Raw genomic sequence first — 13,493 nt, forward strand, 5'->3', positions numbered from 1 at the left:
TATCATATTGTGCAATTTGATACATGGTCACGGTCAGGCCCAGGCATGGTCACGGTCTATATACCGCCGATGATAGAACGGCCGAGGGACTGCCACTGCCGCCGCCGCCTCGGCCTCGTCAGCTTCACGTTGCAACCGCTGCAACCAGGTTTTGGAACTCCAGATCTACCGCTTCTTGGTACCGTTCATCGTCGGAATCCATATTTCAGAAGTTGAATTGAAATAGATTGGAAAGAGTGATGTTTGAATTGGGGTAGAAAAATGAAGGGAAAATGGTGTGTATTTATTTAAAAAAAAAAGCAAAAAAAATTATATTTTCGGTGGCCGGACCGCGGCTCTCGGCCCGCTGCAGTGGTGGGCTGCGGCCGCGGCTCCCTCTCGGCTCTCGGCCCCCAGCCGCCCGTCGTGGCTCTCTGCAGTGGGGGCCGCGCACCAGAGCCACGGGCTGCGGCTCCCCCCACTGTGGACACTCTTAATGATAATTATACAAACGCGTGGCTAAACACTTGAACAATAGGACAAAGTCAACAATTTACCCGACAAAAATAAAAATAATGACTTATTTACGAGTTGAATGGTGTGTTTGAGTTTTATATTTATAATACACACTTCCTGACTTCCACAAACAAACATCACAAGAATCAAAACTACACATTCTCAACGCAATTCCACTTTTGCTCCAACAACATAACTAGAGTGGTAAAAAGAAATAAAAACCTTCAAGAATTTTCTGCTCCCATGGCAGGATTCGTCATGCATTAGCCACTGCGACACTTGCCCCGTCGTATGCTCCCTACTACAATCGCCAAAACACCACCACTACCACTCGATCGCCTCCTGAAGAGGGCGATGAGACTATGGCTGGGAAAAAAATACCGAAATACCAACTTATCATACCGAAAAAATATCTAAAATAACAAATTTTCGGTACGGTATGATACGTTAACCGAAAGCTGAAGGTAACGGTAATGAATTTTCATATACCAGCGGTGTATCGGGATCATACTGAAATTCGGTATATACAATAAAATATAAATATACATTATATATAAAACAATATCGTATATTTTTAAATTATAAAATATATTTAATATATTTTTAAAATTATAAAATATAAATACTGTTCTAAAAACTCAAATATTCTATTTTCATTGATGTTGAAAGTCAGATATCGCAAAATTCGATATACCAAAAATGAGGTATAGTATCGGTATGGACAATTCGCTATATCGGAAATAAGGTATACCAAAGTACGGCATACTTAAATTTTGGTAAGGTAAATGTATGATTTTTTTCGCATACCAAATTTTCTGAAAGGTATACGGTATGTGGTTTCGATAAGGTAATACCCTACCTACACCCCTAGATTAGACTGACTTTGCTGCCTTGGCCAAGCCAACATGATGCAGTAGAATTTCTCCAACCCTTACAGTATATTGGAGTTTTATTTCTACACACCAAAGCTACGTCTATATAGGTGTGTCGGCAGTGCGGATCCAGGAATTTATATTCAGGGGTGCGAGTCATATGATAAATCATTATATAACATACCAAAAATAAAAAAGACTAATACTAAAAGCAATATATTTTGAAATAGACAAATTTTAGAGTCATACATTTCAAATACAAAAATAAACTACATTATACCTAATTTATTTTTCGACGAGTCGTCATTTCTTCAAAACGATTCACTATATCATCATCAGATACTTGTAGAAACACATCTTTCTCAATGAAAGTGACCAACATGCGTTCAAAAGGTTGATCACCCATTCTATTTCTCAACTTATTCTGCACAAACATCATTCCAGAAAACACTCTCTCTACACTTGCAGTGGCAACCGAAGAATCAAAATCAACTTGATAAGCAAAACTACATGCAAATAAACCCACATCTCTTTTTGTTTCAACAAGCTTCACCAAAAGAGAACTAATAGCTCGCAAATTCTGAAAGTCTTCATCACTTCTCATATCTCCAATGAATATATCAAGTTGGGCACTCAAGGTCCATCAAATCAATGTTTTGAAAAAACCGGAAGGATAAAAAGTGGCAAGTTTGAGTACCTTTTCCTTGTCAAAAGAAGAGAAGCCATATTAGGATTGAAGCAGCCATACATCTGAGCAAACTCCATATTAAACTTCATCGAATCGATTATCAAGTTCTTGAAGTAATAAGTCAATCACTTTGATAAACACATCAACACGAAAATGATGAAGATATGAAAACTTGTTGAACAAACATTTTGATCTTCCATGAGGGCTATAGTGAGCTTTCATATCTGGAACAACAATGCCATGTTTATTGCAAATTGAGAGTATACCTTGTTCAAGTGAATCTCCCATCCATCCTCCCCTCATTTTCTGTAGTTGATCTTTGGTTAAAGTGACAAGCCTCATAGCATTAATGATGTCTTGATCTCTTCTTTGCAAAGCAGACACAAATTTTTAAAATTATAACTAGACATAAAAAACAACTTATCATAGAAGTCAGAAAATCAAATTTTTAAAATTGAACACATAATTTAGAATCCAAAACAACAATTAAGCTATTTTACTTGTGCATTTAATACTCTATAATCCCTAAAATAATAGTACATAATATTTCTCATCCACAAATAACTGGAAGCACGACTGTTTTCAATTCACCCCAATTCCAAGACAATAAGAGAGAGTCATAAAGTGTAAAACATTATTCTATTTTGCACAAGCTGCCAAAATCCCTAATATTTAATGAACTAAACTTTTACACACTAAATTCCTAATCACTCACCTTTTCAACAAAGAACAAAGTGTATGATGAAATTGAGGCGGCAAGTCACGGAAGAAGGCAAGAAACCGGAGTTGGAGAGCGGTAGTCGGCGGCGGAAGAAGGCAAGAAGCAGAAGCAGTCTGCGGTTTTCAATTGGGGATGGCAATAGGTTTGTTGTTTTTAATTGTGTTCTGTAAAAAAATGCTTTGAATTAAAATTGAGTTTTATCACTTTTTGATTTATTAAATGTATTTTATTTCTTTTCCAGTATTTATTGGAGGAATAGCCAAATATGGATTAGGGGGACATTAGTTTTTGGCAGCGTAGTTTTTGGAGTAGCCAAATAGAGGGACATTATACATACATTATTAATATAAACTCAGAATTTGTATTTAAATATATAATACTACTAATTTTTTTTTTGGTACACTCGTACCCCCTTTGTCCCTACTCCCTCCGCCACTGGGTGTCGGTTCTAGGATAAAATAATACTCCATCCGTCTCTGAAGAGTATGCACTATTTCTTTTTTCATCCGTCTCTGAAGAGTATGCACTATTTCTTTTTCATCCGTCCCCAAAGAGTATGGACATTCCAATTTTTGAAACTCTCTTCTATCTAATGAGGTGAGACTCATTCTCCACTAACAATACTTCAAAAACTTTCTCTATTTATCTCTCTCTTACTTTACCAATAATGCATTAAAACTCGTGTCGAACCCAAAGTTCATACTCTTTGGGGATGGAGGGAGTACCAAGATATAATATAGAATTGAGTTGTAAGATTATTTTAGTAATACGGGGTTAGCTATGACTAATTATCCCATATTATCCATCTAGGATTGAGTTGTGAGATTGAATCTAGTAAACCAAATACATTACAATTTAATCTCATGATACAATCATGCAAACCGAACACCCCAAAAGATATAATGAAAGAGCTAGACAAATTATTAAATTTGTGCAAAAATTAATTTGTACTTCAAGAACCGAATTTTGTTTATAACATGACCAGGGATTTTTTTCCCATGCACATGAACAATAACAATGGTAAATATTTGATTTTGTGCCTTCATTTTAGTCTTTTTCACGAAAATGTCTCAATGAAGGGTCATTGTATCGAAATTACACAACATTTGTTTTTGTTGCACAACATTTGTTTTTGTTACTCCGACTAGACAAATTACAAACATTGCAAGTGTAAACTAGATATTCTATATAATTGCAAAAACACCCTTTTAATCTTGAAAATATGACAAAGGCCCCTGGACGGGAAATCTCACTAAATGAAGACTCGGATAAAATCTGACTTTCCAGATCGCTAACACACTCCGACCGAATTCAGGGCTTTAAGAATGACGGCAATGGCGTCGGCCGAATCTCCGGCGCACGACGACGTATCGGCGGAGATGTCGGATCTCCTCCCTCTCGCCTCCGCCGCGCAGCAGCCTTACGTCTCCGAGCTCCTCTCCTTCACTCTCGATCGCCTCCATAAGGTATTCGCACGGCTCTCCTAATGCTTAATTGGCGTTCTCAGATTTGGAACTGTTCGGTAGTGATTGTCATAGTTTTGTCTAAGGAACCGGAATTGCTGAGAGTGGATGCGGAGAGGATACGGCGGCAGATGCAAGAGGTGGCGGTGGGGGAACTACCGTGCATTCATCGCGGCAGCAGATGCGTTGCTCGAGATCCGAGAGGAGGTTCTTCGATTGACAAGCATCTCGAGTCTCTGGTATTTTTTTTTCTTTCTATAATCTGATCCGATCTGATGCGTTACTGAGCTGGCATTGCAGCTATTGACATTGTGAACTAAAATTTTAAGCTGATCGGGCACAGTGAGTAAGAAAAAATAAGATAGGAACTGTCGTAAGTTGTGATTTCGAGGTTGAAATAGCTCTGTTAGCTGTTACTAATTAAAGGAAAAAATTGGAGTACCTAGAAACTTTGGGAGACAAATTTTTAGGTGATACGAGGCTAAGACGTGTAGAATTCATGGATTTCTCGTATATTTTCTGGATCACGCTGTTAAATTGTTAATATGTTGGAGCAGTGACAGTGAGCTGTGGGAGGTTATGTCTGGATGAAAGATTGGGTTGTATAAACTTGAAAAGTTAGAGCCTAAATATCACATTCATAAGATACATACGAGCTACATGTTGATGATGATCATGCTATTTTCATATGAGCTGAACTTAGGAGATCTTTCTTGAGTAAGCTGAATATCATGGTTCCCTATTGGGCAGAGTACAATGTAGCAAGAGTTAGGATTTTGGATGTGATCTGTACTTGTATATCAAGAAGTCTTTGTACCTCTTGCAAACTGCCTCTATCTTAACCTTTAGGAAAATAATAGGGGTATACAGGCTATTGTCTTGATATAGTGGAACACAATTGAAAACTGGAGTGGCCATAGATCATCTTTTCATTGCGCCAGTTTCCTTGTTATGAGTCATCATGCTTTCACTGAGAGCTGTAGTTGTTTGGACTTTCTGCAGATTGCTGAAATTCCAAAACTAACATCCGGCTGCACTGAGTTTGTTGATTCAGCTGAAAATATATTGGAAAAGAGGAAGACGAACCAAACATTACTAGCAAACCAGAGCACTTTGCTTGATTTACTTGAAATTCCTCAACTCATGGACACGTATGCACCTACACTTATTTGTAATCATTTTGAATTATCCAATACTTTTTGCTGTCTATTCAATATGGCTTAATAATTGCTCAAAGAATGATTAGCTACCATTGTGATACAGATGTGTGCGGAATGGAAATTTTGACGAAGCTCTTGACTTAGAAACTTTTGTCGCAAAGCTTACTACAATGCACCCAAAGTAAGTCTTTTGTAGTACCATTCTAATAGCAGAAAATCCTTTTCACCTGTGAGCTTGTTTGATGCATTTATTGAGGCACCATTTTTATTTTCTCTTCAAAAAGAATTCCTGTGATTCAGGCTCTAGCCGCAGAAGTTCGGCAGACCACTCAGTCCCTTCTTTCACAGCTTCTTCAGAAACTTAGGTCTAATATTCAGGTGCTATATCTTGTTACGGATTAGTTGGTTAACTCCAGATATTAAGGCAAAATGTTCAGCTCTGAGGTGATTAACTTTGCTCATCATGTTGCTCGTAGTTGCCAGAATGCTTGCGCATAATTGGATATCTACGTCGAATAGGTGTTTTCAGTGAGTATGAAATGCGCCTACAGGTACTCTTTTACTGAAATTACTGCCATGTGGAATGCATTTGGCGGTATTTTGATTGGTTATATCACTGGTAAATACAATATTTAAGGCGTGAGGTCTGAATCCTGATCCATGATATCTGCTGGTCAGTTCTTAAGATGCCGTGAAGCCTGGCTGACTGGAATACTTGATGATTTAGACCAGAGAAATCCTTATGAATATTTGAAGGGGATGGTAAATTGTCACAGAATGCACCTTTTTGATGTTGTTAATCAATACCGAGCCATCTTTGCTGATCACACATCAGAGAGTGAAGAAAATTATGATGGCGGGCTTCTCTTTGATTGGGCCATGCATCAGATTACCACCCATCTGAAAACTCTTAAAGTTATGCTTCCAAAGATCAGTGAAGGTGGATCCCTGTCGAATATTCTGGATCAGTGCATGGTGAGAACAATTGGTAGTCATTGGTGTTGTATTGATGCTCCTAAAACCAATATTTTTTCATTTATTTCTCCATGGTTGTCTGCAGTATTGTGCCATGGGCCTAGGATGGGTTGGTTTGGATTTTCGAGGGCTGCTTCCCCCGCTATTTGAAGAGTAATATTTCTTTGCTGTTTACAAATCTTAATGAATTTTTGACATTTCGCTAGCTCTTAACTTGATTTGTTCATCTTTGCAGAGCAGGTTCTTAATTTATTTTCAAAGAATATGAGTAGTGCTGTTGAGAATTTTCAGGTATGATCTACAAACAGACGTGCAATACTTTCAATGTTACTATGCCATCATGCGTTATGTTTTTCTCATTAGGCATATGGTTTGGATCCCTATGATCTTATATGTGTGTGTCATTCTTGGCTAAAGGGTTGTGACATATGTTTTGCTTTATCCAGTTAGTGTTGGATTCTCATCGTTGGGTCCCGTTGCCAGCAGTTGGTTTTCCTGCCAATAGTTTTGGCGACGAAAACCATGATGATGTTACTCCTCCTTCAAGTCTTATGGAACATCCACCTCTTGCTGTTTTCATCAATGGTGAGCTCAAAAGTTATAACCTTGTTTGGTGTGTTGTGGCTTCAGAGACACTTCAGCGTTTATCATATTTCCTCGTGTGGTGGGTGCAGGTGTATCTGCAGCAATGAACGAACTACGCCCTTGTGCTCCAATAAGTTTGAAACACATGCTCGCTCAACAACTTGTCAAGGATTTGCAGGCTGTTTCTGAAACACTACTGAGATACCACACAACCAAAATGCTCCGAGACAATGAGTCTCAACTTTTCCTCAAACTTTGCCAAGCATTCATCGAGGTGAGCTCTGCTTCTAAACCGTCAATTTAGCTGCACTATCATCACCAACCTTTAATGATGCTGGCCTGTGCAGGTTGCTTTCCCACATTGCGCGGCATGCTTTGGCCGCTGCTACCCCAGTGGGGCTGCTCTGATCACAGATGCCAAGAACCTGTTCGAAGGAATCAATCGCCTATTAGCAACATCACCATCCAGAGAACTACCAAAACCAGTCCAGAACCAGAACACAGAGGTCAAGAACGCATCAGAAAACGGCAACGCCCCTGTGGTCGAAAACGGGGTCAACCATGGTATCGAGCGGACGGGAAGCTCCAGCCATGACGAGAAGGAACCGAGTAGTGTAAGCTCAGAGAAGGAAGTCAAGGCAGCGGCAGCTACTACAAGTGAAGAAACTGAACAACCACCAGTATCATCATGAAAAATATAGTTCCCCAGAAATTGGCCTTTATTGTAATTATAAACATTTCAACAACTTTTCTTTTATTATAGCGAGTGATTGGACTTAAAAAAAAAGAATCCTTCATGTTGAGAATGCTTTTGTTAGGTTGAGGTTAATTCTTTTTGTAGTATGTTGTTAGACAATTAAAGCGAGAGGTGTTGTAATAATTATGACTTATAGTGGAACCTTACGAAAAATCCAATTTTATCATTTTTAACCCCTGAAACATTTCGCAAATTACAGATACCATGGCTAACTGTAGAAACTCTCCATCGATGAACAAAGTTAGTGTTAATATAACGATTCCTCTTGTTTCTTGCATGTTGGTGTGGAAATCCTCCTCCTCAGGGTGAATTTCACAATAGATCTGTCGCTGGATCTAGCAATCCATATATATAAAAAGTTAAGGGAATGTTCAATGAAGAATATTGTCGACTTTTAGATTATAATAATGAAATCCTATAGATCTAAATGCACACTTAGCAAACACAAAGGATAAAGAACATCTTATCCATGCTTACTAAGTGATTATGATTCTTGTCTTTGTAGACTTGTCAATTCCTCCAATTCGAACATAGATAATTTAATCTATACCCAGTAAGTACTATATATAACTCTCGTATAGACAAGATTTGTCAAATTATATCTAGAAGAAAAGTGAGTGAGTAAGAGAGATAGTGCCAAAAATGGAATAAAAAGTACGCAAAACTTGTGATTTAATGTCTTTTAAAATCTGGTTTTTAAAGGCTCAAGAAATCCAAATTCGAAGCCCTACCAATGTTTTAAAAACCGGACCGGTAAGCAAACCGGTGAAGCAACTGGTTCAATGGTTCAACCGGTTCAATGGTCGAACCGAAATATTATTTTAAACATATATAATTAAATATATAATATATAAAATACGGGTCGTCTTCAACTGAGATTATCACCTTAATCCCAAATTGAGACTGAATATGGACCCATTTGATCCAAAAATCAAAGGCTGAGATTGAATAAAAAAATATCAATAAATAGTAGACAAAATATCAACAGAAAGGTAATATCGTCATTATGTTATCATATGATAATTTTCGTGGGTGTTTTTTTATATCAACAATATGACATGAGAATATCAACACAAGTACAAGAAAAAATATCAACACAGTTTTATTGATATTCTACCTACACTATATTGAGATTTTGCATACACTGAGATTTTTTTTTTTGCATTTGTTGATAAAATCTGCTTATCAACATGTACGAAAATTGAAATAGAATTTATCAAATTTCATCATCCGAACATCGTCGGAACATATGCAATTGAGATCTCGTTAGAATCCTTATAGAATTATCTTTAATTTGATATATTTTTGCGAAAAATAATTTAAATCCAGAGAGTTACGTAAATTTAAAGTTTTAAGATGATTTTGATGAGAGTGAATTGACATTAATACGAAGTGTATTTAATAATTTTTTAATTTAAAATATAATCCATGTGGCATTATTTCAACCACTAGATCTACTAATCTAATGACTAAGATTTAGTCTTAATTTGTGATTGCTAATTAGTTAGCAATTGATCACTCCCCTATAAAATATATATTAAATAATGAATGATAAATATAATTAATAATTTATCACTAAGATACATTAAACATTATGTATACTTATATATAAATATATTATACAAAGAACAGTAAAATATAATGAATATTAAATTTATACTAATATTTTTCATAATAAAGTATATTTTAAATATACTAAAATTTTGTTAATATTTTATGATAAAAACAAATAAAGTTCATTTTTTTCAAAATATTTTTTATTTGAACCAATAATATAACATATAGTAACAAAATGCAATTAATAATATATAAAAATATTAAATCTTATGTATAAGTGAATATATATAAATAATAATAAAATTTAGTGAATGATAAATATAGTTATATATAATGTAGTTAATAATTATTTATTAAATTTAGATTATAAGTTAGTGTAAATAAAAATTTATCATGTTTAATATATAAATTTAGTTATGTTCAGGTGATATCACTCAAAATATTGTGCAGGAGTGGTAAATGTGTTATTAATTTGCCAAGAGGTCTTAGGTTCAAGCCTTCTTGACAACAAAGTTTTAAGCATTTTTTGTGAAAACCGGTTTCCGGTTCGCGGTTCAACCGGTCCAACCGGTCGGTTGCACTGTTTCAAAGCAGCTCAATATAGTGGCGGTTTATTTGAGCAACCGGACCGGACTACTTACCGGTTCGCGGTCCAACCGGTCGAACCGGCCGGTCCGGTCCGGTTTTTAAAATAAAGCATATGAGAAGTAATAGCATATAAATATACACATTTATAAAAACTACTATGAAAATGCATTAATATTTTTTTTGCGAAAAACTAATCAACAAATGTGGATATGACTAATCAAAATAATGAAATAGTTCATATTTACACATTCATTTTCGTGTTCTGAAATTTTCATGAAGAATGATAAAAAAAATAAATTTTTGCACGATTGGTTTAAAACTGAAAAGCAAAGACAGAATTGGAAAACTGAACTAAAAATACTAACTACAAAAATCAGAGCCTAAAAAAAGGTATCTAATTAAAGAATTAAATGGAAAACTAATAGTAATAGCCTTTATATTTGTTGAAGATTTTCAGAGACCAACACATAAACAGTAACTGAAATAATGATATTTTTATATGGCCTGCATCATCTTCTTCCATAAGATACCCAAAATCATTTCTTGTCGTTTTCTTTGTAATTCTAAGATTTTCAATTCAACCCTTATTATCCTTCAGTTTTCAACGATTTAACCTTCAACAGTATTAATTTAGTGAGGGATAAACTTAATTTTCCATGATTTCAAAAATTTTATAAGTAGAAAAATACAAAAAAAATCTTTTGGGTAGGGGCTTAGTCCTCCCTCTCTTGTTACTGGGTCCGCCCATGCCTAGCCAGATCATAGCAAAAGCCTATAGTATTTCAATCTTGATTTCTAGCATTTATCTTCTATTGGAAGATATGATAGTAACTTATAACATAGGCGCTAAAGATATATACAATTAACGCCCTCTATTTTATATAGTAGTATCAAACTAGTAGCAGCTGCAAAACTAGGGTAATTAACCTAGTGTTGATATCATGAATTGAATTTCAAATTTGTATAATAAAGTAGTCATGGAGTAAACAAAACCAACTTTGATACAATACAATGAACTTTTGACTACAATCCATGAAAAAAATGAGAAAATGAATTAAAGAATTCCAAAGTGTAACTAAAGCAGTGGTCCAAACTCTGAAAATGTATATAGCTAGTGCTGATGAACTCCCATTATCAGATCATATGCCAATCTTATTTGATCCCCAAATTGCTATTAATTAATACTCATACACACTCTTGATTGTTAGTAATCCACCTCAGCAGCTATAAAAACAAGGGTTTCTTACAATCCTTAATCTCTTACAATTCTTTTTAGAGTTTATATATAGTTACATTTAGTCTAACATGTTTCGTCGATGTTTACTTAATGTAATCTACCATTTTCCCGTAGGAATCAAAGTGCATCATGGTAAAATTTTATTGCTCATTATAAAGGACTAAGCTAGATAATATTGTGGGTAAAAAGATTAAGGAGTATTTCACCATCACGAACTACACTCTATCATGATATATACAATGAAGAAAAGACTAGATACAGTTTACAACGAACTTAAAAACTTGATCTACGAGGAGTACTATTCATGAATTGTTCAATAAAATAAACTAGCTAGACTCCCTTTTTCTGTTGAAATAAGGTTGTCCCTTCGGATTCTTCAATATCCATTAAAAAAATTCTTGCATTTGTCGACAAAATCAAGAATTCAAGAGAATCGGTCGAATGTTTTTCTTAGTCCAGGGCTTGATACGCTTGTGTAAATTATACAGCTGCAAGTTTTTCTCGTCACAAAAAAAAAACACAAACATAATGTTTAGTATATTAGACTGAATTCTATAAATGATGTGTTATACTGGACATGCATCTTTGAGATCCAAAAACAAAGAGGAAAACAACATGAAACAGAAACAGACAACATTCACATCCGCGATTAATGGAGGAGAGATTTTCGATGATTAAAGAGATAGAAAATCAGTATCAATTTAAGGTTTAATTAGTACAGAGGAGGAGGGAGCTCCCATATTTTTAAAACAAAAATCAAGTGAAAAAGACTGATTGTTTTAGAAATCTTGAGATTAACTGTTTGGTTTGGTTTTTTTAACTCAAGTAGAGAAAAATAGGAAAATTTAGATAATTAAACAAGTATGGAAAACCAGATTGAACTAGAATATGATTGCAACTTCCCTCCAGCTCCCATCATAGAAGTAGCCAAAATTTTGTGCTAGCCGCAAGAATGGGAACTAGCAATTGTTTTGTTGTGAAAATATAAACAAATTTAAGACTGACTGAGAAAATATGGCATAAAAATACATTGATACAAACATCATGAGCTAAAAACACTAGAGTTGGAACTCAATTAGGGCTTTTCTACAAGATCTCTTTTTTACCTCTCATAGTGCGGTTGAAAACGGAGTTCACATCACACACGAAAAATTAAAGATTGAAATCTGCAAAACCCTAAATCAAGAAAAAGGGTCTTTGCAATTGCACAGATCAGCTTGTCACTAATCATGTTGTTACAAAATTTCCCCCAAAAATGACAAATTAGTGAGGGAAAACAAAACATAGCATAACCCTTTTGCCTAATAAATAATATTAACAGTTTAGAGCATCATTAACAAATACCAACAAGAATTCACATAGGGGGAAAATATAGACATATGCATATATAGTGTGTGTGTGTGAGAGAGAGAGAGATAGAGAGAGAGAGGGTGGGGTGACAGGAAGAGGGTGAGCACACATAGCTTCAAGCATGAACAATTCATGCAAGAAAACACCATTTGTGCTCACTCTCTTCTGTCACCTCCCTTACCCTTATTAAACAAGCTAGATTCACTTCCCCAAATTATCAAACCCTATATTTTCAACTCCAATTTCTGAAAAAACACCTGCAAAGCTTAGCTAGCAGTGTTTATTTACTATACTATAAGGAAGAAGAGTGGTTGAGATTTTTGGGGGTGAGGAAAAATGGTGTAGTATGGTTGGGATTATATAGGACAACAAAGTTTAACGGTTCACATCAGCAATGGCCTTTGGAATAAATGTGGATTTATCTTTTATGGGCATTTTCCATTATTTTATTGCTGCGCCAACCCCAAATGTCACATTTTCACACACACATACACTATAATAATGTGTGTGTTATCATCTCCCCAAACAACAATATACTATAAATACATCCATTGAATTTTTTTTACTAAATATATATTTTTAATGCAATTAAGGATGCTTATTTGTGTTTTTAAATATACTAGTAATGCTTTAAAAAAAATCCTAATTGTCGGTGTCTTAACTAAATTTAGGGAGATGCAAATGGAAGCATCCTAGAAAGCAAAAATATTAAAATAATTTATCTTCAATCTTGGAGCGCTTTCTTTTGCATCCTAAATTATAGTAATAGTTGTTTTTCCAAAAAATTTCCAACGAAACTAATTTACCTCTCTATTTTTAAGTCCTTAAAGATAAGATTATTATAGTGATCCCCCTCTCCATAGATATAGATACCACTTTTAAGTTCTAATGCTACATTAGGTTGAATATGTCCAGCACTCAACGAAAACGTGACACTTGCAAATTTATCCCAAATTTTGTATTTGATGTATTTAAGTGTAAACGAATAAATTTATTTATTTCTTGGCAATTGATTTTTAACGATAAAAGATATTTATTCGAAAAC

The 13,493-nt window shown here is 35.0% G+C and overlaps 1 pseudogene; it reads left to right on the forward strand.

The window, feature by feature from the left end:
- Window positions 1–4,057: 4,057 nt before the first annotated feature.
- LOC121782965 lies at window positions 4,058–7,898 on the forward strand (annotated as a pseudogene).
- The last annotated feature ends 5,595 nt before the right edge of the window (window positions 7,899–13,493 follow it).

The sequence above is a fragment of the Salvia splendens genome, chromosome 20, assembly GCF_004379255.2.
Source record: "Salvia splendens isolate huo1 chromosome 20, SspV2, whole genome shotgun sequence".
NCBI classification, from domain to species: domain Eukaryota; kingdom Viridiplantae; phylum Streptophyta; class Magnoliopsida; order Lamiales; family Lamiaceae; genus Salvia; species Salvia splendens.